Below are 22,208 nucleotides of genomic sequence, written 5' to 3' on the forward strand. Positions count from 1 at the left end.
CCCTGCAAGGCAGAGACAGGCTGATAGCCAGCATCTTACAAGCGTGCAGTGTGAGGCTTAGAGAGGTTCACGACCTGCCCAGGGCCACACGGGTGAAAGGCCAGGCCAGGACGCAGCTTCCTCACCAGCGCCCTCTCCCAGCTGCTTCTGCGGTGCTGTGGTGGGAAAGGAGACCCGCTGTCGCAGAGGAGAGGTGAAGCGTGGAGGGGACTCACCCAGAGAAGCTACTGTCCCCACAGCCCCAACACCTCCCTCCCCACCCAGGGAGCTGCTAGTACTTGCCGGGCAGGACACCGTAGAGCAGCTGCCAGCCTGGGCTGGCCTGGTCAGGGAGCACCCGTGAGGAGGCCTGCTCCAAAAAGAGTCTCTGGAGCTCGCCCCTGTCTCATCTCCACCCCGTCCCATGACAAGAGTTCCCACAGTGCAGAGGCTGTCAGGATGCAGGAGGAGAAACGCCAGATTGTTATACTGACTTTCCACTCAGTTGCCTCCTGCAGGCTTGTGCTTAGGCGCCATGAACAGAGGGCAGCAGAGCAGCAGCCGTGGCAGCCCACGGAGGCCAGGCTGCCCCGCCACACGGACGCATGTGATGTCCACCTCCTGAAGCCGGCAGGCAACGCTTCAATGGCCAGGCTTTGCCCAGCAGCTTGTCTGCACACAGCAAGGGGCCAGACCTCACGCATACACAGCTCAGAAGGGGTCCATCCGGACTAGGGCTCTTGCAGGCTTAAAGAGGAAGGCGCCGGGAGCCAGTTTCCATTCCAGGCTGCAGCCGCCTGTCCAGAATCTCCAGCTTTGCTTCTCTGCAGCTGGGGCCATCTGGCTGTCCCTCCTAGGTGCCTAGACAGCCCTGGAGTGCACCCGTACACACGGGCCGCAAACACCGTCACCCTCGATACCAGTCACTGTCGAGATCAGCCTGCCGGGGTCCCACCACCTGCTGCGTGCTTGTGCTTCTGGTGACTGGCGCTGTATATTTCTCCATACCTCAACAAGCTGTGGATGCCTCCAGGGAATCCTGATTTCTCGTGCACTGGCATCTTGTCTTGCTCTTTCTTTCCGGATTCCTCTCTCATTCCTTCTGTAAACATGTATAAGCACCGGTACAGGTATCAACTTTGTCACTGTGACATCTTGACAAGCTTTCAGATGGCTCCACGACATCTGGACAAGCTTCCAGTTGCTGCCTGCCTGCTTTCCCAGGTCTTGGAATAACCTGGACCCTGCTGATAGACTGATCCCCTGAATCCCACACTGGGTCACCCCAGTGTGGCTGCCATAGAGGTTTGCCCACCTGATATCAGGCTCTTTCTTGAGAGACAGGAGTTTCCCCCAGGACCTGCACAATATGTACTGTCTTCACACGATTTTTCCCCACTCCAGGGAGAAGAACCAGGTCCGGATGTCGGCCAGCATCACACCAACCGATCCGTGCCTGACCATGTTCTGAGATGTGTGTGAAAGTCTGCATTTGCCGGCTCTTAGAGAACAGGAGCGAGACAGAGTTAGTTACATATTCTGTTTGGTAAATACCTCTTTTAGGATTTTTTATTACAAAAATTCAAATAATAAGCCATGTACAAAGTACAAATTAATAGCTTCCCTATGTCCTCCTCCTTAATCTCACTTCTGAGATGCATCCTATCTTAAGTTAGGTACGTATCCATCCACTCTTTTTTACACACACACTCCACAGAGAATTCTTTGGCACAAACGGAAACATACAAATTGTTCTGCACCTTGTTCTTTAATTTCACAAGGACAGTTTTTACCTTGGGAAGTTTAAAGCCTACCCATTGCTTTAATGTCTACTAGAGTATTCATTACATAGATGACCCATAATATATAGTCTTGAGATAGACACTGCTGTGTTGCCCAGGCTGGAATGCAGTGGCATGGCCACAGCTCACAGCAACCTCCACCTCCTGGACTCAAGCACCCCTCCCACCTCAGCCTCCTGAGCAGCTGGGACTGCAAGTGTGCACCACCATGCCTGGCTTACTTTCATATTTTTTGTAGAGTCAGGGTTTTGCTATGCTGCCCAGGCTGGTCTCAAACTCCTGGCTTCAAACAATCTGCCTGCCTCGGCCCAAAGTGCTGGGATTACAGGCATGAGCCGCTGCTCCTGGCCCCATAATACACTTAATCATTCACTTATTCATGTACATTTGTTGCCAGTTATTCCCTACTACAAACAACACTGCAACAAATGTCCTCATGTATACATCTTTTTGTTCTTTTTTTCCACAGGTTAGTTTCCTGGGATTCTTGTTGTCTCATTTGAATTTGCATTTTTGTTATAAGTGAGGTTAGGTGTATTTTCATCTCTTGTTGGCCCTTTGTGCTTCTTCTATGAATTTCTTGGCTCAATACCCTGATGCCTGCAAGTCGGAAGTGAGATTAAGGAGGTAGGGAGCTTTTAAGGAGGTAAGGGGCTGAATTATCCAGCTTTCCACTTCTATAATCCCTTTATCTCACCCACCACTAACTTGAAACTTCCATTGAATTAGCCCATGGCAGAATCTACATTTCTCATGACTAGTTTGGCTCTAGTTGGCTATGGTGAAAGCACATCTCTCTTGCAAAACTACCAACCAGAGGTTGCAATACCCACCATCCTCCTGCCCACCCCTCACTCCCCTCCAAGCCTTACAGAGCTTAGGTAGAAGAGGACTCCACTGTCATCCAACTGACGATGGAGGTGACAGGCTCCAGAAGGCTCAAGGAGGCACCTTATCACATGGGGATTGGTGTCCCAAGTGAAAAATGATGGTCTTAGGAGGGGACTGTGGAGCCACATGACAAGGGACTGGAGAGATGTCGGGAATTAGAGCAGTGAAGAGATTTTTTCACGGGACACTTTGCAAAACCCTAAATGCTAAGGTCTTGTCCCATCCCTTCTTCCTCTACCCACCACTGGGTGGCAAAAGGTGATGCATGAGCTAAATAGCATCACTTGTCCTGGTTCTCTGATGATGTGTTGCTTTTCAATGCTCCCGGGACCCTTATTAAATGATGTGCTTGACCTGGGGAAGACAGGTATAGTGGTTTTAGGGACAAAGAGGTAATACCCCCACCTGAGCAAGTATCAGCGTTTCCCCTGTGGCAGAGATGATGACAGCAATGATGATGATGACCATGATGATGATGATGACGACATTGATGGTGATGGTGATGACGACGACGGTGATGATGACAATGATGATGATGGTGATGATGATGGTGATGGTGATGATGACGGTGATGGTGATAATGATGGTGATGACAACGGTGGTGATGACGATGACAATGATGGTGGTGATGATGATGGTGACAGTGATGATGGTGATGACAATGACGATGATACCGGTGATGGTGATGATGACGATGGTGATGAGGATGGTGAGGGTGATGATAACGGTGGTGATGATGACAATGACGATGATGACGGTGATGGTGATGATGATGATGATGGTGACGGTGATGATGATGATGATGGTGATGATGACGGTGATGATGATGATGGTGATGATGATGGTGATGATGATGACGATGGTGATGAGGATGGTGAGGGTGATGATAACGGTGATGATGATGACAATGATGATGATGGTGAGGGTGATGATGATTACAGCTCCTTTAGCTTGTGAGCTACAAGGCTCTTTCCACTTCCTCCTCACTGCTCCTCATCAGAAGCTGGCAAGCTGGTAAAGAGTGAGCTCCTGCTATGCAAGTTACATTATTATGCTATCACTGAGCATACAGACAGAAGAAAAGAGAAACCCACGGTTCGACCACGCCAACCTCATCTGGCAGCATTTTGAAAACTTCCATCCAGTCCTGCATCCTCTTCCTCCTCAAAACCTTTTCAGAGGCCATAAGACGGGCTCTTGCTTTGAGTGGCCAACTCTCCTGGGGCCATGGCCGAGGCAGATGCTCGGATAGTGACCTTGGCATTGTTTCTGGGTCAGTGTGAGGAACTTCAGGATTGTGTGTCCTCGTGACTGACTTTCCATCACCTCTTCAGAGTAAACATGTGAACTTCATGCATTAAAACATCCCTTTAGATCAAGAAAATATCTAAGGAAACACATGTGACATGCATAGCTTATGAGTTCCCATGCACCATCCTTAGAATAACCTCGTGTGTGAGGTATCATCACCATTCCCTGACCAATAAGAAAGACTGAACTTCAAAGACATTAGATCACATGGCTGGTAAGTGGTAAACTGTGGACTCCAGCCCAGGTCCCCTACTTGCATGTTCAGAATGCTTGCATTACACCAAGCTGATGACATAATCTATTGCGCATGTTCCAGAGTTTAGGTAAGGACCAAAACTAACCAATTTTACTTTCCCCAGAGACGTGGGGAAAGCATCTCAAGTGGGCAATGGAGAAGGAATTGGAGGAAGGATGGGAAGTGGCTTGCACAGGAGGGTTTCCACTAGTGGAAGAGGGGAATGCCGGCTCACGCGGGGATGGAGGACAGAGGGAGGCACTTCCTCCCCACAGTCCAGCACTTTTGTGCGTGTTCCCTTTGCCATCAGTAACACCCTAGAAAGCTGAGGGAGTAGGAAAAGAACAACCAACTCAAACTGAAGTTCAAAAGCAAACAAGTTCAAAAGAGACAAGTTCAAAACCAGCCATGCTGAGACGGGGAGAAATTACAGGCCTTGGTTAGAAAGGAATTCGCCACCTCAGCACTAAGGCTAAAACAGAAGTCCCTCACTATCCGGGCTTTAGGCTGCTAACCTGCTAACTTCACAAAGGAGTGGCAGGCAGTGGTGTGCTGGAAAAGGCTTAACAACCAGCTCTTCAGGAAAAATGAAAGCCTGAGTTACAACAGCATTTCCTTGACTTCCGTGGTATAAATAATATCCCTCAGCAGCTTTGGAAATCCTACAAAGTGGGGACCTCAGACTAGGAAAGGGGGTGGGACGGGACACCACACAGAGGGGGAACTAACACCTCCTATACCCCTTTTGGGGTTACATTCTTCTCTTCTGTCCTTCTTCACTGTATGTCCAAGGCCACACATACCCCTAGGTGACAAGGCATGTAAGTAACACAAGTAAGGAGGGTGGGGGCAAAGATTGCTCATTGCAAACATTCTCTGTTGTTTGAAAGCGCTTTGCAGAGACTGGCCCAATTTCTTCTGTTGTCTTTCTTGTCCCCCATCCCAAGCCAAAATGTGAGCCCAGCTAAGCTCTAAGAGCTGACCTGACAGAGGAGGTACCTCCTCCCCCAATGAGTGGCTCTGTTCCCAAACCACCTTACATAGCGGCCACCAGTGTCCCTCTAGTAGACGGTAGACCACCTCTAGTGATGGTCTTAGCAATCTACTAGAATCTTTTCATAGAAAAATCAAATTATGTCACTCTCCTGATTCAAATCTTTCCACCCTTCTCATCTCAACTCACTTAATGCTAGCTTTTCCCACCAAACCCTACACCCCTTGAGGGCACGGGCCTGGTCTGTCTTGCTCATTGCTGTGTTCTACTACCTAGGATGGAGTTTGGCACACACTAGCCCTCCAAAAATGCTTGATAGATGAATCCCAAATTGCTCCTCAATAATTCATTCATCAAATATTTTTAAGCACATTAACATGCTCACAATGCAACAGGCCCTGGAGATTCAGAAATCAACAGTCATTGTGAACACTGCAAAAGGTTGCCCATTTCTCCCTGTAAACCCATGGGGCCAGAGGGTGAATGCCCCACCATTCTCATGGAGAAGCAGCCAGGTGGGAAGGGGAAGCAAGACGAAAACCATGGATTCCAGCTATAAATTATACAAATGCATAGCATTAAAAAATTATTTTAACACATCAAATATTAAGTCATTCGTATGCTCTGCAATTACTTTATCTGTCATCAGCACACTCAAGCTATTTGACGTGGTGACAGATGGGAAGGAGTCCGTGCCAATTTTTCCTGCAGGTGTGCATCTGGGCTGGAGGGGAGGGGTCAGTACGTGCAGCAAGGGAGGGAAGGGGAAGGGTGACCGGGGTTATGAAACTGGAGCTGATGTGAGAGGCTTGGCAAAAAGTAAAAATTACCAATTTGCATCCTGGAGAGCTGCAGGGCATTGCACTCCCTGGGAACTCAATGATCATTAACTGGGCAACTCAAGGGAGGTGAAACAGCAAGCTGCCCACATTGCAGAAGGAAGAAAGCAAGGCCCAGCCAAGCCAGCAGCCAGACCCAGGACTTCTGGCTCCTCCTCCTCTGTTCTGATCCCTAATCAGTCCTCCGAGGGCAGCAAGCTAGAGAAAGTCAGGCAAATGGAGAAGGTGAGAGAAGGGGGTAGAAGATCCTCTGGAGACCAGGACTCCTCGGAGGACACTAGTGGGGATGGAGGGAAGATCGTGGTAGGACCAGACATAAAATGTCTAACCTGGGCTACAGAATGTTCTAGAAAATGAAGAGCATGGTATTTAAGACACACTCTGGAAGAACCCGAATTGTACCTCCAAACCCAGCCTAATGTGGAACTTCCCTGGCCGAATGAGGACCTCCTGCCAGGTGGGAAGACACATCCACTCATATCCACTGGTCCCTAGCTCCTCCCCCAATTCCCAGAACCTGCGGCTCTGCTTCAGACACAGCCTTCTGAGCTGCCTTCTGACAAGTGAGACTCTCTGTGGCCTCCTCTGGGAGGGTACAGCCCACCTCTGAGGAACTCAAGAATCCCACACTCAGCTACACCACCTCCCATCTCCTTCTCCCAGTCTGTACTTCCTCCAATCATGTAAATTTCAAATCACATGCTCTTAACTCCCTTAATTAACTTTGACATCAGAGCTCTCCCTTCCTTCCTTCTAAACCCTCCCTCCTAAACCTGGACCACTTAAAATGACCCCCAGGCAGACCGAACCCCATCCTAGACCCCAGCCTGAACACACACACACTTAGTTGTGATGTGGCCAACCATAAAAGCAAATTCAGTCTGCAGATTTCATTCACTGCAGAAACAACCTACTGGGCACCAGATGAGGCAGGTTTTCTTGCATCTTCTCAGGCAGAACAGGAGGGAAATGACTTAAAGCATGGCATGAAAGAATTGAGTTCATTGCGAGAAATAACTTCCAGCTGGTAGAGTTGTACAGTCTAGGCTTACAGAAGTTTGAAGCCACCTTTTCCGTGTGACTATGGGACAGGGTTTTCAGGTCTGGGAAAACAGAGCAGCACCTGACTTAGAAGATGGACTCAGTACCTTCACCACACCAGGCACTCTCACTCTGTGATGGGGCCATGGGCCGCCTTGCAGAAAGCCGATTGCCAAATAGCCAAAACCCATCTGACTTTTAGCAAACTGACTAAACAGGGGCTCACACAGCAGGGGCCTATGACACAGGATGGGAGATTACAGTCCCTACCGAGTGCAGCGTCTGTAGATTGAATTAGCATATTCAAACCTCATTGCATTGATTTGGTTTAACAACAATATTTTATTTATTTTGAAATTTCAGTTGCATTAAAGAAAAACATTTTATGCTTCTTCTGAAAAAGATGTGGGCTTTTAAAAATTGAGAAACTTTGTTCTTGGATAACATACATCTCCATTGGAACAAAGGATTGACTGAGATTCTTACTTTATTCGTTCCTTCATTTGTTCATATTTTTCAGGAAGTATTCACTCGTTTCCTACTTCAAGCAGAGCTCTCTGAGAGGCCTGGAATTCTAAGGATAAATAAGGTCCAGACTCCAGCTCCAGGAAGGGCATAATCGAACAGTGGTGGCCAGCAGGACAGCAACTGACAGTTACCACGAGGGGCTGGATCTGGGATGCAAGGTGCTGTGGGATGAGGATGCAGGAACTGGGCCTGGTGTGAGACAGGAAGGCTTCCCAGAGGCAGAAGGTTTTGAGCAAGTTCACGAGGACCTCAAGAAGAAGGTGAGTTTAGAAACTGATCATCCAGAGAGCTAACAAAATGTGCAAAAGTGTGGAGACTGAAACGTCTCCTGTATTCCAACCATTCCCCAAATAGCCCTGTTACTGAGGAACCACAGGAGAGTGGCGGGAGTGGACCCAGAGCAGGGGGCACAGGAACAAGATAGGGGAGAACCTGTGTGCCAAGTCAAGGTCCCAGGTGTGTCATGTAATGTAAGACTGAAGAGCTTTAAGGGGGCAAGTGACACAGTCAGATTGAGATCTGGAAAACCGCCCTGGAGGATGGACTGGAGAGGAGCCAAGCTGTGCAGCGGCTGGGGGATGGACTGGAGAGGAGCCAAGCTGTGCAGCGGCTGGGGGATGGACTGGAGAGGAGCCAAGCTGTGCAGCGGCTGGGGGATGGACTGGAGAGGAGCCAAGCTGTGCAGTGGCTGGGGGATGGACTGGAGAGGAGCCAAGCTGTGCAGCGGCTGGGGGATGGCAATGAGGGGGCGAGGGCAATAACGAGGGTGACAGGTCGGCATGTCGGAATGAATCTCTTCTGCACGGAGACCCAGCAATGCCTCACACAGTTTCACTGCCCAGCACACTGGTCTGTGGGTCAACCCTTCAGCTTCAGAGGATTTCCACTGAAAGTGAGAATAAACTTGCAACAAGAGTGCAGAAGCTCCAGGAAAGAAATATGCAGTGACTACCAGAGAGAATGACTTGGAAGGATAAAATGCAGCTTTAGGAAAGCACTCAAGGAAAAAATGCCAAGAAAAAGCTGAGCAGAAATATCCCTCATGTCCCATGAAGAACTCTGCGCTGTATTCCCCAAGGACACTTCAGGACCCTCCAGGTACCTGAGTTCCAGAGGCTTCTGGCAGAAGGACCTCCAGTCTCAAGGTCGCTTAACACATTGCCTCGGAAGCCACTCTCCTGTGCGACCCCAAGCCCACTGGGGTTTTCTCTATTGGCTGACTCCGTTCGCTCTCCACATAGGTCACGAACAGAACTGACCTCCCTGACTCAGCAGCTCTGACAACATCTCTGCTCCAGGAGGTCAGGTTCCCTGGCAGGCACCAGCTCCCTGGCCACGCCTGATGTCAAGAGAGAATGATGCATCCTTCTGAATGGTTTGGGCTGAATTGGGAGACCAAGCCCATGTCAGTCAAATGCCAACAGGGCAGTTCTGAACCTGCCGGGCTGGGTGAGTCTTCACCTTCATAAAACAAAATATCCCAATAATTAATGCAGAACAAATTAATTAAAGGAAGTGAGACCATTGCAGCACCCACTGTGAACTGAATGATAATTATTTGCAAACACAGGGAGAGGCTCAGTAAGCGCCCCAACTCCTGCTTCATTGGCAATGAACTAAGCCCTGAAATCCCATGCATCTAAAGGTCAGGAGGAAATGCAGAGTAGAGCCCACCCAGCCAACTGCAAGAGAGAAGCAGGCGAGGCCACAGCCCAGGCTTAGCCCTTTGCCTGATCATTTCACCTGCATAAAAAATGGCCAGCACCTCTGTCCCTCAGTTATTTACAATTCCAATCCCCCAGAGGAATAACCACAAGCTTCTCCCTACATTTTTGACAGGAGAAGCGAACGTAAAGGGGCACTAATCTTACAGAAGCCACGCATCACTTCAGCTGAGGCCTCCCCACCTTTCCAAGCAGCGTGTCCTAGCCCTGAGCGACTGCCCTCGTTCTCAGACGTAGATCCACCAGTGTGTGGACCAGATTCGAATGGCCTTGAATGAAATGCCCTGTTGACAGATGATTGGAAACAGGAACTATGTCTAACGTGTACTTAATCTGCTCTGTTTTTCCCCTTTTACTGTATCTCTCACCTTCTCACATATTACATACATCACTGTATATATTCATTGGCTCTGCTCTCTCTCTACCCAGGTCATAAGGAAAACAGACCCCCCTGCAACAGCAGGAAGTTAGGTTTCTTGACAAGCACTGGCTCCCTGGCCACACCTGGCATCAAGAGAGAGGGACGCGTCCTCCCAAATGGATTGGGCTAAATTTGGGGGTGAAGTCCTCCAAATGAGTCAAAATATTACATGTATTGCTTGTCACCTCTCACTATAATGAAACCTCCCCAAGAGAAGAGCTCTTTATTTTATTAACAGATTTATTCCATGAACCTATTACAGTGCCTGGCACCTAGTAGACACCCAGTACATATTTTGTCAAATAAGTCAATGAATAAGAAGGTTATGGCAATCATTTTTCCGGAGTACACCCTATAAGTTCTACAGAATTTTAAGGGTGAAGCACCAACATCAGCAGCACTTCTATTTCCTGTCTGTATCATTGCCACACCCATTGCAGTGGGAACTGTTGGGAAGGGGAGGAGAGGGAGAAGCCTCCAGCAATAGTACTAGAGCAGCCAGTGTACAGTCTAAGTCTGGGAGATTGCTCGGTGTCCTCGTGAACTTGCCAGAGCCTGGGAGAAGATAAGAATAGACAGTCGGTCAGATCTGAGTGTATGACTGCACCAAGCTCTGGGCAGTTCTAGAGTTACAGGACATGAACTCGCACCTCCCCAGAGAGTCCTAAGACCACATCTCCAGCAAACTCAGGCCCCAGGCACTCTGAGCATAGACCAGCTAATCTTGCACTCCAGGAATGCAGTAAGCAGCATGTCCAGCACCTGGCAGAAAACCCTTTGTTAGAATCCTGGTCACTGGCCCTCTGACACAACACCCCTCCTGGTCTCCAGTTCTCTGAGTGCCTCCAGGTCACCTCTGAGGCCGGAAGCAACAAAACCAGTTCTCCTGCTGGGAGAGGAACACTCACCTCCTCCCCAATCAAGGCTCTGAGTGGCAAACTTGCTCTGCCACAATTTTGAGTGGAAACAGCTGGGCTGCAAAAACGTCAACAGATCACAGAAGAAAGTGTATCTTAAATGGAGTTAGAGACTTTCACCACCATTCCCTGGTAATAGACACCGTCACATTACTCCAGGTCCCTGGTTACAGCCAACTGAATTTCATCTTTCTTCAATGAGGCTGAAAGTGCCAGAGGATTTTAGTCGTGAAGCACACAGGACCCCTGAGGTGGAGTGGTTGGTCTGTAGGTTACCTGTCCACACAGGTACAGCAGTCGGATTTGGTGGAGGAGGAAGTTCCAGTGGAAACAGGTATCTCTCCACATTCTCTGTAGTGCTTGAGGGGAACACGTTATTCATTTTGCTCATTTCTCAGTGAAGTCATAGGTTTGCAAACCCAGTCTGACTGCCTCCCAAGCATCTCTCAGTTCCCTCCGACTGTCTCCACACCATTTCAGTCCACTTCAGTCCACATCATCTCGCACCTGGAAGATCACAACCACCCCTAACAGCTGTCCCAGCCTACAGTCACGTTCCCTTGCAATCCGTTCACCACTCCAGCTGTTAAGAGCTCCTCCAGGTCCCTTCCCTAAAGCCTTTCAGGGATTTCCATGGAGGCTGAACTTCCATGAGTTCCACCTCCTTAAGATGATCCAACTCTCCCACCATCCAACCACTTTAGCCCTGTTTCTTACCCAATCCTCCATCTCTCACTCAACAAAAAAGCCAGACTCAACTTCTCCCCATCTCCCAAGATGCCACGCCTCCATCCCCTCCAGGTCTCCCAGCACAGCGACACCCCACTCATGCCTCCTCCTGCTTCCCTCCCCGTTGCCTTCAACTCTTTTCACTAACCTCTACGCACCCTTCCAGGAAGCTGCCTTCAGAGGGCTTCTCTGGCCCCTAGACTACATATGCTCATCTGTCTGAAAATAGCTGGTCATGCCCCTCATCCTACCCTATGGCAACGCCCTTGGCCATGGCTGGCTTCCCGTGTGGCTGAGAACCCACTCCGATCTGTCTTGCTTGTTTCACTAACGCCCAACGCATTCCTAGATCAATAAATGCTCGCTGAACAAAAACATAAACTCATTTTGGGGACAGCTATGAATCTCCACCTTTCCACCATCTCCCCAAAACTCTTCCTCAAGATTAGCCTTTGAACTAAAGACTACATGAGCCTAGAACTAAGGGCCATACCTGGCACCCTCTTTTTGTTCAATCTCACTAGACTAGTTCAGCTGTTCTACTCTTTCCCCTGAGGAATGTCTGCTGTGGCCACTTTTCCTAATCTCTGCATTAGCTCCACCTCAGATTGGTTCCCTAGACAGAAAATTTCTTTCTGCCTAGGAACTCAGATCCCCAGAAACATTGGAAATGCTGAAGAATTGGCTAGGTAACTTTTCAGGACTGTGGGGAGGCCTGGCACACCCCCTAAAGGTGGCATTTAATACCTTCATAAAATCATCTGGGCCTCTTCCTGGTGCCAGCACTCAATCACCAGACTTCCTGGAATTCAGTGCCAGTGCATCTGGAAGAAGTGTTAGGCGTCCCCAAGGCCAGCGGCCTGCATTTACAGATGAAAAGCTGAAACCCAAAGGTGTCATGTGACTTGACAATGGTTGCATGGAGCAAGTCTGAACTCAGTTCCACTCTAGTTCTGCTGGGAAACATGAATGGCCTTTCAAAATCCCATGGGCTTTCCATAAAATACCAACATCTCCCTCATGCTTTCTGATGGGGGACCCATAGTGAGAACAGGTCTAGGGCCCTCCAGTGTCCATAACATCTTGAAGAGAAGAGGTGGTGGGAATACTAGTCTGCTGTTGTGCCCTGTCCTTCCCAGCCACCCCTGATGCTCTAAATCACCTCCACCATAGATTCAAAGAGGGCTGGCCAGGTCACACCCCTGGTGGGTGGAACCGCATCTGCTGTCTTTCTTCTCTAGCAGAGGTGAAGAATTGTGATTGTCATCAATGAGTTTGCTTTACGGCCAAGGAAACAGAGGCTGAGGTGATCTATGTTTTATGGCAACATTCAGGAACTCTATTCCTGAATCTCTTTCGCAGAATTATGCAAGATGAAGTAGTGTTGAAAAATGTGTTTTACCAGGCATCGATCACCTATATAATAAAATACCCAGCACATTCTGTTTGCATTTAGTAATCATATGAAATGTAGTTACTTATAGACATTTTTGTGGCATTGTACATAATAAAATGGGTGATATTTTAAATGAGTATTTTTCCGAAATCAAATGCAGCTCTACCCCACTTCTGCTGAGTCTGAGATGAGATGAACCTATTTAATCATCAATAACCTGGAGAAATATTAGAGCTTGAGAACGATAAAGGGCAACTGTGAATTTAATATATATTAATGTGTGGCAAAATGGTTATTCATACCATGCAAAGTGTGGAGATGATTATTCATGGGCAAGAGACTTTCCCACATTCCAAATTTCCCACATTCCAAATTTATTTTTTCTAAAACAATACAACTGTTTAGCTAAGACTTAATATTTATGGATTTTGAGCACTCAGTAATCTAAGTCAGTGTTTCTCAAAGTGTGATCCACAGACCACTAAGGAATCTCTAAAATTCTTTTAGGGATCTGCAAGGTCAACTCTATTTTCAAAATAACGCTAAAACATGATTTGTCTTTTTCAGTGTTCATGTTTGCACTGATGAGGCAAAAGGAATTATGAGTAAAACTGCTGGTGCCTTAACACAAATCAAGGCTGTAGCACCAAACCTGATGACAGTTTGGATACTTGTCGCACTAAAATCTCATGTTGAATTATATTGCTGGAGGTGGGGACTGGTGGGAAGTGTTTTGATCATGGAGACAGATCTCTCATGGTTTGGTGCTGCCTTCATGATAGTGAGTTTTTGCAAGATCTGGTTGTTTAAAAGTGTGTGGCACCTCCCCCCACACTCTCTCTCACTTGCTCCTGCTTCTGCCATGAGACATGCCTGCTCCCACTTCATGAGTATAAGCTTCCTGAGGCCTCCCCAGAAGCAGATGATGGCACTAAGTTTTCCATACGGCCTGCAGAACCAATTAAACCTCTTTTCCTATAAATTATCCAGTCTCAGATATTTCTTTATAGCAATGCAAGAACAGCCTAACACATTTTACTAGTAGTCATTGTATTCTTCCTTTACATGCACTGGTAACTAAAATACAAAAGTATCAGTTTCACTTAAGAATATCCTCCATGAAACAGTAAAAAATATTAATTCTATTAAATCTCAGTCTTTGAGTGCATACTTTTTAAAGATGTTACACACTGCATGCAAAACACTTTGCTGCGTACTGAAGTACAACAGCTGTCTAGGGGATAAAATGATTGTGTTATTATTTGAATTGCCAGCTAAACTAGTCACTTTTTCATGGAATGTTATTATTACTTGAGGGACTGACAAGCATTTACAATAACAGTTTTACTAAGTAAAACTATGTTTACTTAGATATGGATATTCAGAGACATTTTCACAAAAACAAATAAAATGAGCCTGCCACTTCAACGAAAACAATTGGCGATATTTGTCACCAATGATAAAATTTGATGTTTCAAGCAAAAATTATAATCTTGGAAAACTTGTTTCCACCACTGAAACCTTGACAGCTCCCCAACCCTTAAAGACTTTCCACTGAGATCAGTGCTGTTACTAACAAATGTGATTGTTTTTTCTTATATAATGATATTTGTCAGCATTTGGAGGATCTGCATAATTTAGCAGTTCATTATTTTCCAAATGACCAATGCATGATGTCATAAGATCACACATGAGTAAAAGATCCATTCAAATACAAGATTGGTCAATGGATTTTAATGTAAGTATGGAGTGCATTGATGTGGTTTCAGAATCCATATTGAAATTCACCTTTAAGAAACAACTACTTGTCAATTTCTCATGTAGAAAAATATCCACATTTATGTACTAAGCACCTCTCCCCTTTACAACTACATCTCTGTATGAAGCCAAATTTTCTTCATATATTTTAGCTAAAAAAAAAACACATCACATTTTATTCAGAAGCAAACATGAGAATTCAACTATCTTCTTTTAAGACAAACATTAGCAAGAGTTGCCAAAAGGTAAAGTGATGCTACTTTTCTCACTAAAATTTATTTGCTTTGGAAAATATTTTTCACAAAAATCATGTTATTTATGTTAACATATAATGGGTTTATCAATGTTATTTTTAATTAACAATTTCTTAAATTTCTCTCTAATTTTTAATATATAAATGAAAGTATACTTCTTTCTCTGCAGCCATGATAATATAAATCAAACTATATTGCTCTCCTGCTTAAAAATTTTTCAGTGAATTCCCATTGTAATTAGAATAAAATCTCAATCATTTTCTGCCACCACCAGGGCACTAACCATGGCCACTGCCCCTCTGCACCGTCCTGTGGTCCCAGCAAACTCCAGGGCAGCCCATGGCTGTCTACGCCTGAGCACACCCAGCCTGCTCTTATTCCCAGCCTTTGCATTGCCTGCTATTCCCAGTGTGCAGAATGACTGAAGGCAAGTAATAGGACCTCAGTAAATACTTTTGAATGACTCTTTCCTGTGCTAGCAGAGACCGTGGAAAGGGAGGAAGAATGAAAAATTGAGTGAAAGGAGTTCAGACTGACACTTCAGGTAATGATCAAAAGTCAATTGGTAACGGTGATGGAAGCGCTTCATAAATTGTTCTGCCTTCTGTAAACAAACGTCTTAAAGGGGAACGCAACGGAAATCTCCCATGACACGAGCATGCAATCTCCCTTTACCATGCACAAACTCACATGCCCTCCATTCCACATCTATGCACATTCACCCATAAACACATATGCACACATGCACATTCATGAAGTTTCCTTTTAAAAATTCTTCCCTCTTCCTTTTTTTTGAAAACTGTCATCCCTTCTTCCTGTTCCTTCCAGATTTACAAGTTTAAAAAACATTTTTAAATTAAGCATTTTTTAAAATCCCTTAGCCATTCCAGGTGTCAGGTTCATGACCGAATGAACTCTCAGGCTCTCAGGCAATTTTTCACTCCTCTTCTGTCAGCACACCAGTGAAGCAACCTCGTGTCCACAGAAAGATGCCTTCCCTCCAAGAACAATAATCATTGACCTGATTCTATAAAGCATTTTACATACCAGTGCAACCCATCACTGAATACCTTTCGAAGTTAATGAAAGTTGGAAAATTAAAGTAAAAGTAACTGAAATGCCAACCTGCATTTTCTGTTTCTGCCATCCTTGTATAGGAGAGGCCCCCCAATAAATTGCTGAGGTCTGTGATTATTAATTGATACTGAGGCTGGGATTTAGGAAGTCACCAAAAACTAAAGGCATTTGTCCAAAACAGATTGCCATTCTTTACCCAAAACCTTTACAGCAATTTGCTTCTGTTCTACGTATAACTGTAGACAAAGAGTGAGGAAAGTCACATAAACGAGAAAATCTGCACAAGGATCAGGCCAGGGACATACCTTGTACGAGTCGGGGGTCTCTACTGAGTTGGAGACCCCTCAGAGACGGCTACCCCTCAGGGTCAACTGATTGTTCTATGATAGAATGCCAGCTGTGTGGCTAGACCTGACTATTTTTCAAGAGAAGCTAGATAACCAGATTTGTATGCAAAATTCCCAATTAGTTCATTCTTTAAAAGCACTGGCTTTAAAAATATGTCTGCAGGTCACACTCAACCTGACAGTCACCAGTTTGTGACTTTTGTTCTAGACATTTAGAGAACAAAGAAAGAGTACAAAAACTATGGGCAGTAGTGGAAGAACAACATGTTTTAAAAAGAAGAAATTAAGATTTCAGCAAAGGTTTGAAATTTCAGGAGTGCAGAGCTGCCCTGGGCTCAGGAGCCACGCGCTGTCCCTGACTTAATTCCAGTCTGATCAAGCCCAACTAGGTCTTTTCCAGGCCGCATGGTGAAAAAGAGACATGAAGAACTTGAAGCTAGAAAATGAGGCTTATGTGGACTCACAGAAACTTGAATTGGTCAGTCCCAAAGGGCAGGGGAGAAAAAAGCTGAACAATAATTTAATGATGAATTCCCAAAGGTGGAATATAGAAAGAATAGCCATGGAATGTTGTAGAACATGGAAGGAGACACCTTGATTCCCAAGACTTTGTGGATGGTGAGGAGCAGGAGGGGACCTCGTCCAGACCTTTAGAAAGCCGACTCTTCAGGGCAAGGGGAGGCCAGGCATCTTTTGGCAACAACACACGCACACTGGCACTGCTTAGAAGGCAGGGAGGCCCCTGGGATGGAATTCAGCCTCAGCAGGCGAGCCTCGCTGTTCCGTTGCACAAAGCTGGCTAACAAGGTTGTCCCAGCCCCATCACCCTATGGCAACTGGAGATTGAATGGCAGCTGAAAATGACTAGGCTTTTGGCGGTGAGTATAGTCTCCACTATCATTTTTTCCTTCTTGTTTTTCTTCCCCAAAGCAGACTTTCCTTACTCAGTGATCTGACAACTTTTCCATCCTTCTTGGCTTTTTTTCTAGGAAAAATGAATAAGGAGTAGTGGGGAGGTGACAACTTCAAGAGCAAATACTTGAGAAGGTGAGAGCACCTGCTCCTTGCTTCTGTTAAGCAGTAAGCATAACGCCCAAACGAATTGAAGACAGGTGTTCAAGGAGCGCCTGGGCACGAATGTTCGAAACAGCGGCACTATCTTGTCAAAAGGTGGACAAAACCCAAGTGTGCAGCGGGATGAGTAGAGACACAAAATGTAGCAAATCCACATAATGGAATATAATCCAGCTATTAAAAAAAAAAACTGAGGTATTGATTCATACTACAACATGGATGAACCTCAAAAACGTCGTGCGGGGTGAAAGAAGCCAGACCCGAAAGGTCACATCTTGTGTGATTCCATTTGTATGAAATTTCCAGAAGAGGCCAATCTATAGCATCAGTGAGTACAGTAGACATTGCCAGGGACAGCGACCGGGAGAAGGCAGAATGGGGAATGACTGCTAATGGGTGTAGGATGTCCCTTGGTGATGATGAAAATGTTTTGGAACTTGATAGAAGTAATGGTTGCACAACATTTGAATGCACTAAATGCTACTGAATTGCACATTTTAAAACAAACAATTTCATGTTATGTGAATTTACCTCAATTTTTTAAAAAGCCAGTGTAGTGTTTTGGTGAAATATTGACTGCGTAGTTTTGAATCCTGACCTGCCATACGCCAGCTGTGTGACACTGGGCAAGTTCCTTAACCTCTCTGTGCCTCAGTTTCCCATTTTAAATTTATGATACCGAAACTAGTTTCCTCACACATTGTTAGGAGGAGGAGTAAATGAGTTGATATTTGCAAAGCACTAAACCAGTACTTCCATATTCTAAGTGCCATATAAATGTTTTCTAAATAGATCAATCAGCCCCATAGCCCACTCCAAGCAGGCTGCTCTGACCCTGGGCTATTTTTTTCAGGTTTAGGTTCTTGGTCTGAAAGAATGGCCTCCGTGGGAGCCAGGACAGAATGGGAGCTGAAAGCTCAGCCATGGTCATGCTCCTGTCTCTGGAGCTACCCGCAGATAAAGTCCTTTTACACATTCCCATGCAATGGAAATACGCAACCACTTCCAACTGGGTCCCAAATTCTCAAATGTCCCAACTACAGGACTCTGGGGACACTGCTCCTCTTTAAGGATTTGTGAGATGCCTGTGAAGAAAAGGAAAATCCGTGAACCTGCTCAGAAGAAGCCACACAAGAATACTTAGAGGCAAAAAATTACTCAGGCTGACATCCAAAAGGCTCTGGTTCACTGGTTCAGGCCCCTCCCAGGCTGACCGGGATGACAGGCCCTGGAAGGAAGGAGCCCACGGGAGCTGCACTCTTCTGCTAATTCCATCCACCCATATTCCTCCGCACCTGCGAAGCGGTGGGGAATGTTCTCTGCTTCACTCCACCCACACCTGGGCATTGGAACAATGACCTCCTCACTGGGTTTTGGTAGTTTTTCCATTATGTTTTGATTTTGCCCTTTATATGAACTGGCTTTATTTTGTTTTAGAATAGGCATTACATTGGCTCAAAAATCAATTCACGCAGAAAAGTATACAGTGAAGTCTTACTTCCATCCCAGTTACAATCTCCTCCACATCTGCACAGCTAATTCATTTTACTAGTATCTAGAATACCCTTTCCCAGAGTTTCTTTAAGATACTGCTAACAAACATAGATATTTTCTTATTTTTTCTCATCACAGGAAGGATAGCATATTATATACACTCTACTGAACCTTGACTTTTTTTCATATAATATACCTTGGAAATTAGTTCCTAGAAACTTTCCTCGCCCTTTTTTATAGTCATATAGTATTCCACCATAGGAAAGTACCATAATTTATGAAATCATTTCCCACCTGATGAATAAGTGAGTGGGATTCCAATCTTTTGCCATTAAAAAAGCAGCGGTAACTAATAAATTGTGCACATGTCATTATTCAGCTATGCAATATTCTATAAGGTAAATCTCCAAAGGTGTTATTGCTGAGTCAAAGGTCACATGCCTTTGTAATTTTGACAGATAATGCCAAATTGCTCTCCATTTTACCTGCCAAAAACATCAGAAAGTTCCATTTCCTCACAGATACACCAACACAGTGTGCTGTCAAACTAGGATTTTTTCCAATCTGACAGGTGAAAAACGGTATCTTGGAGTAGCTTTAATTTTCATTGCTCTTATTATAAGTGACGTTGAACGTCACTTTTACATATTTAGCGGACATTTTTTTTTCTTTTTCTTTTTCTTTTTTTTTTTTTTTTTTTTTAGAGAAGTCTCACTCTTATCCCCCAGGTTTGAGCGCAGTGGCTCCATCTCTGCTCACTGCAACATCTGCCTCATGGGTTCAAACGATTCTCCTGCCTCTGCCTCCCAAGTACCTGGGATTAAGTCGCCTGCCACCATGCCCGGCTAATTTTTGTATATTTTAGTAGAGACCGGGTTTCACCATCTTGGCCAGGCTGGTTTCAAACTCCTGACCTCAAGTGATCTGCCTTAGTGGACATTTCTATTTTCTATTCTATGAGCTGTCTGTTTATATCCTTTATCCATTCTTATTGTAGGTTTTGGTCTTTTGTTGATTGGCATCTCTGAGTTCCTTATAAAGAATTTAGCCATTTTCTTTTTCTTTTCTTTTTTTCATATTTGATTTGAAGTGTTGCTCTGTCACCCAGGATGGAATGTAGTGGTGCAATCTCAGCTCACTGCAACCTCTGCCTCCCGGGTTCAAGTGATTCTTCTGCCTCAGCCTCTCAAATAGCTGGGACTACAGGCATGAGCCACTACACCCAGCTTTTTTCTTTTTTCTTCTTTTTTTTTAATTTTTAGTAGAGTTGGGGTTTCACCATATTGACGAGGCTGGTCTCGAACTCCTGACCTCATGATCCACCCACCTCGACCTCCCAAAGTGCTGGGATTACAGGTGTGAGCCACTGCACCCAGCTAGAATTTAGCCATTTTCTATAACAGTTGCAAGCACTCTACCCAGTTCATGATATTTACAAATAGTGTTTTTGCCATGGAGAATATTGTTTAATTTACCAGTCTTCTCCAGTTTTTGTAATTTCTGAATTTTGAATCATAGTGAGAAACACATCACCCATCCTGAGGTTGTAAAGGTTTTAACGTGGAAATTCTCCTAAGTTTTCATCTAGTAGTCACACAGATTTTTTTTTTTTTTTTTTTTTAGTATTTAATCCTTTCATTCACTTGGAGCTTTTTTCTTTTTACAACTTTTTCTCACACAGGGAAGGGAATTCCTCGTGTCCTCTCTCTTTATCCAGCCACCCTCTCACCTCCCCTTTTATCCTAACCTGAACTTGGTCCTGGCCCTTCACTTAGACGTTACAACAGCTGCCAGCAATGTAGACTTGAGGCAAAGACAGCAACCCTCAGGCACCTCCCAGGGTGATCAGAATCTCTGCATGAATCTGAGCTGTCTGGGATGAAGCAAGGTTTGGAAGAATTGAAGGAGGCAACTGAAAGGAACCCAATGGCAGGGACCCGAAAGACGGTTGCTTCAGCCACTTAAAATTCTTGCCAGCCCTGCACCGAGTCGCTTGGAAAGGGAGAGAAATGAACTTAAAAAGCAATTCCAGGGCTCCAACATGTGTTCTTCGTTAGTAGGATTCAGGATGAGGATTTGGAGGACCCTGTGGGAGTATTCTTTCACTACTCTCCCCTAATCCTCTCCAAATCGCCTGGGCTCTACAGCTGTTGGTTAGCCAGATAAACTATTTGTTCAATTATTCTTGGCCTGGATGGGGCGGCTGGCCTCAAAGGCTTCAGGCTTCGTAATTCGGGCTACTTCAATCAGCCAAGGCCCTCCCAGGGCTGCCTCCAGGAGACGGGGCCTGTTTGAAGCCAGCAGCGCCCTAGCAAGTCTTGCCTTTCCACTCGCTTTTCATCTCCACCCAGACGGGGCTGCGGCGGCCGACACCTCCCCACGGACCCCGTGTCGGGAGCAGAGTTAGCTGCGGGAACGATGCCAAGGCAGAGAACCAAGGCGATAAAATAATTACAAATGAAAGGGAGATTAGCAGGCACTGTCGGGACAAATGCTTCCAAAATGGTTCCTGAAATCTCGGGCGGCGCGGTCTCAAAGGAGACGTCTCTGCAGCTGCTGTCTCCATGGCGATGGGGCAACAGACGCCCAGCTGGGGGCACTCTCTGCAAATGTCAGCGCCAACAAAACACCAGCCACGGCGAGGAGATGACAGACCGGCCACCTTCGCTTCATGGAAATGGACTGGTCATTAACACAATTCTATTTTCCCCATTCGTCTGCTCTCCTTACCCATTCCCTTGGCTTCAGTGGAGTCTTACTAATAAATGGTCGACAGCTGTTGAGAGATGGGTCCAGGCTACCAGTTGCTCTGAGAAATATGCTATTTGGGGTTGGATGCCCTAGGCTGCCGGGAAGCCCTGAGCAGCCTTGCGAAGTTCTCCCTTCAGCTGCATTCTCATCCCGGCTCTTCTGCCCCAGCCACTTCCGTTGGTTGCCTTTTCCCCAAAATTTTACTTCAATTTCTCATGAGATCCTGAGGCAACTCTAAGAAGTGGCTTGAGGCCAGGTGCAGTGGGTGGCTCATGCCTGTAATCCCAGCACTTTGGGAGGCCGGGGTGGGCAGATCACCTGAGGTCAGGAGTTCAAGACCAGCCTGGCCAACATGGTGAAACCCCCGTCTCTACTAATAATACAAAAACTAGCCAACCGTTGTGGCGCATGCCTGTAATCCCAGCTACTCAGGAGGCTGAGGCAGGAGAATCGCTTGAACCCAGGAGGCGGAAGTTGCAGTGAGCCGAGATCGGGCCATTTCTCTCAGCTAGGGCAACAGAGGGAGACTCCATTCAAAAAAAAAAAGAAACGGCTAGAGATAACTGTACCCCATCTCTACCCCATAGTCTTCATTATGTCCCAAAGACCACAGCAAATCAACAAAATCTAACTGCCGCAGGTTGCT

The sequence above is a fragment of the Chlorocebus sabaeus genome, chromosome 1 (assembly GCF_047675955.1).
Source record: "Chlorocebus sabaeus isolate Y175 chromosome 1, mChlSab1.0.hap1, whole genome shotgun sequence".
Lineage (NCBI taxonomy): Eukaryota > Metazoa > Chordata > Mammalia > Primates > Cercopithecidae > Chlorocebus > Chlorocebus sabaeus.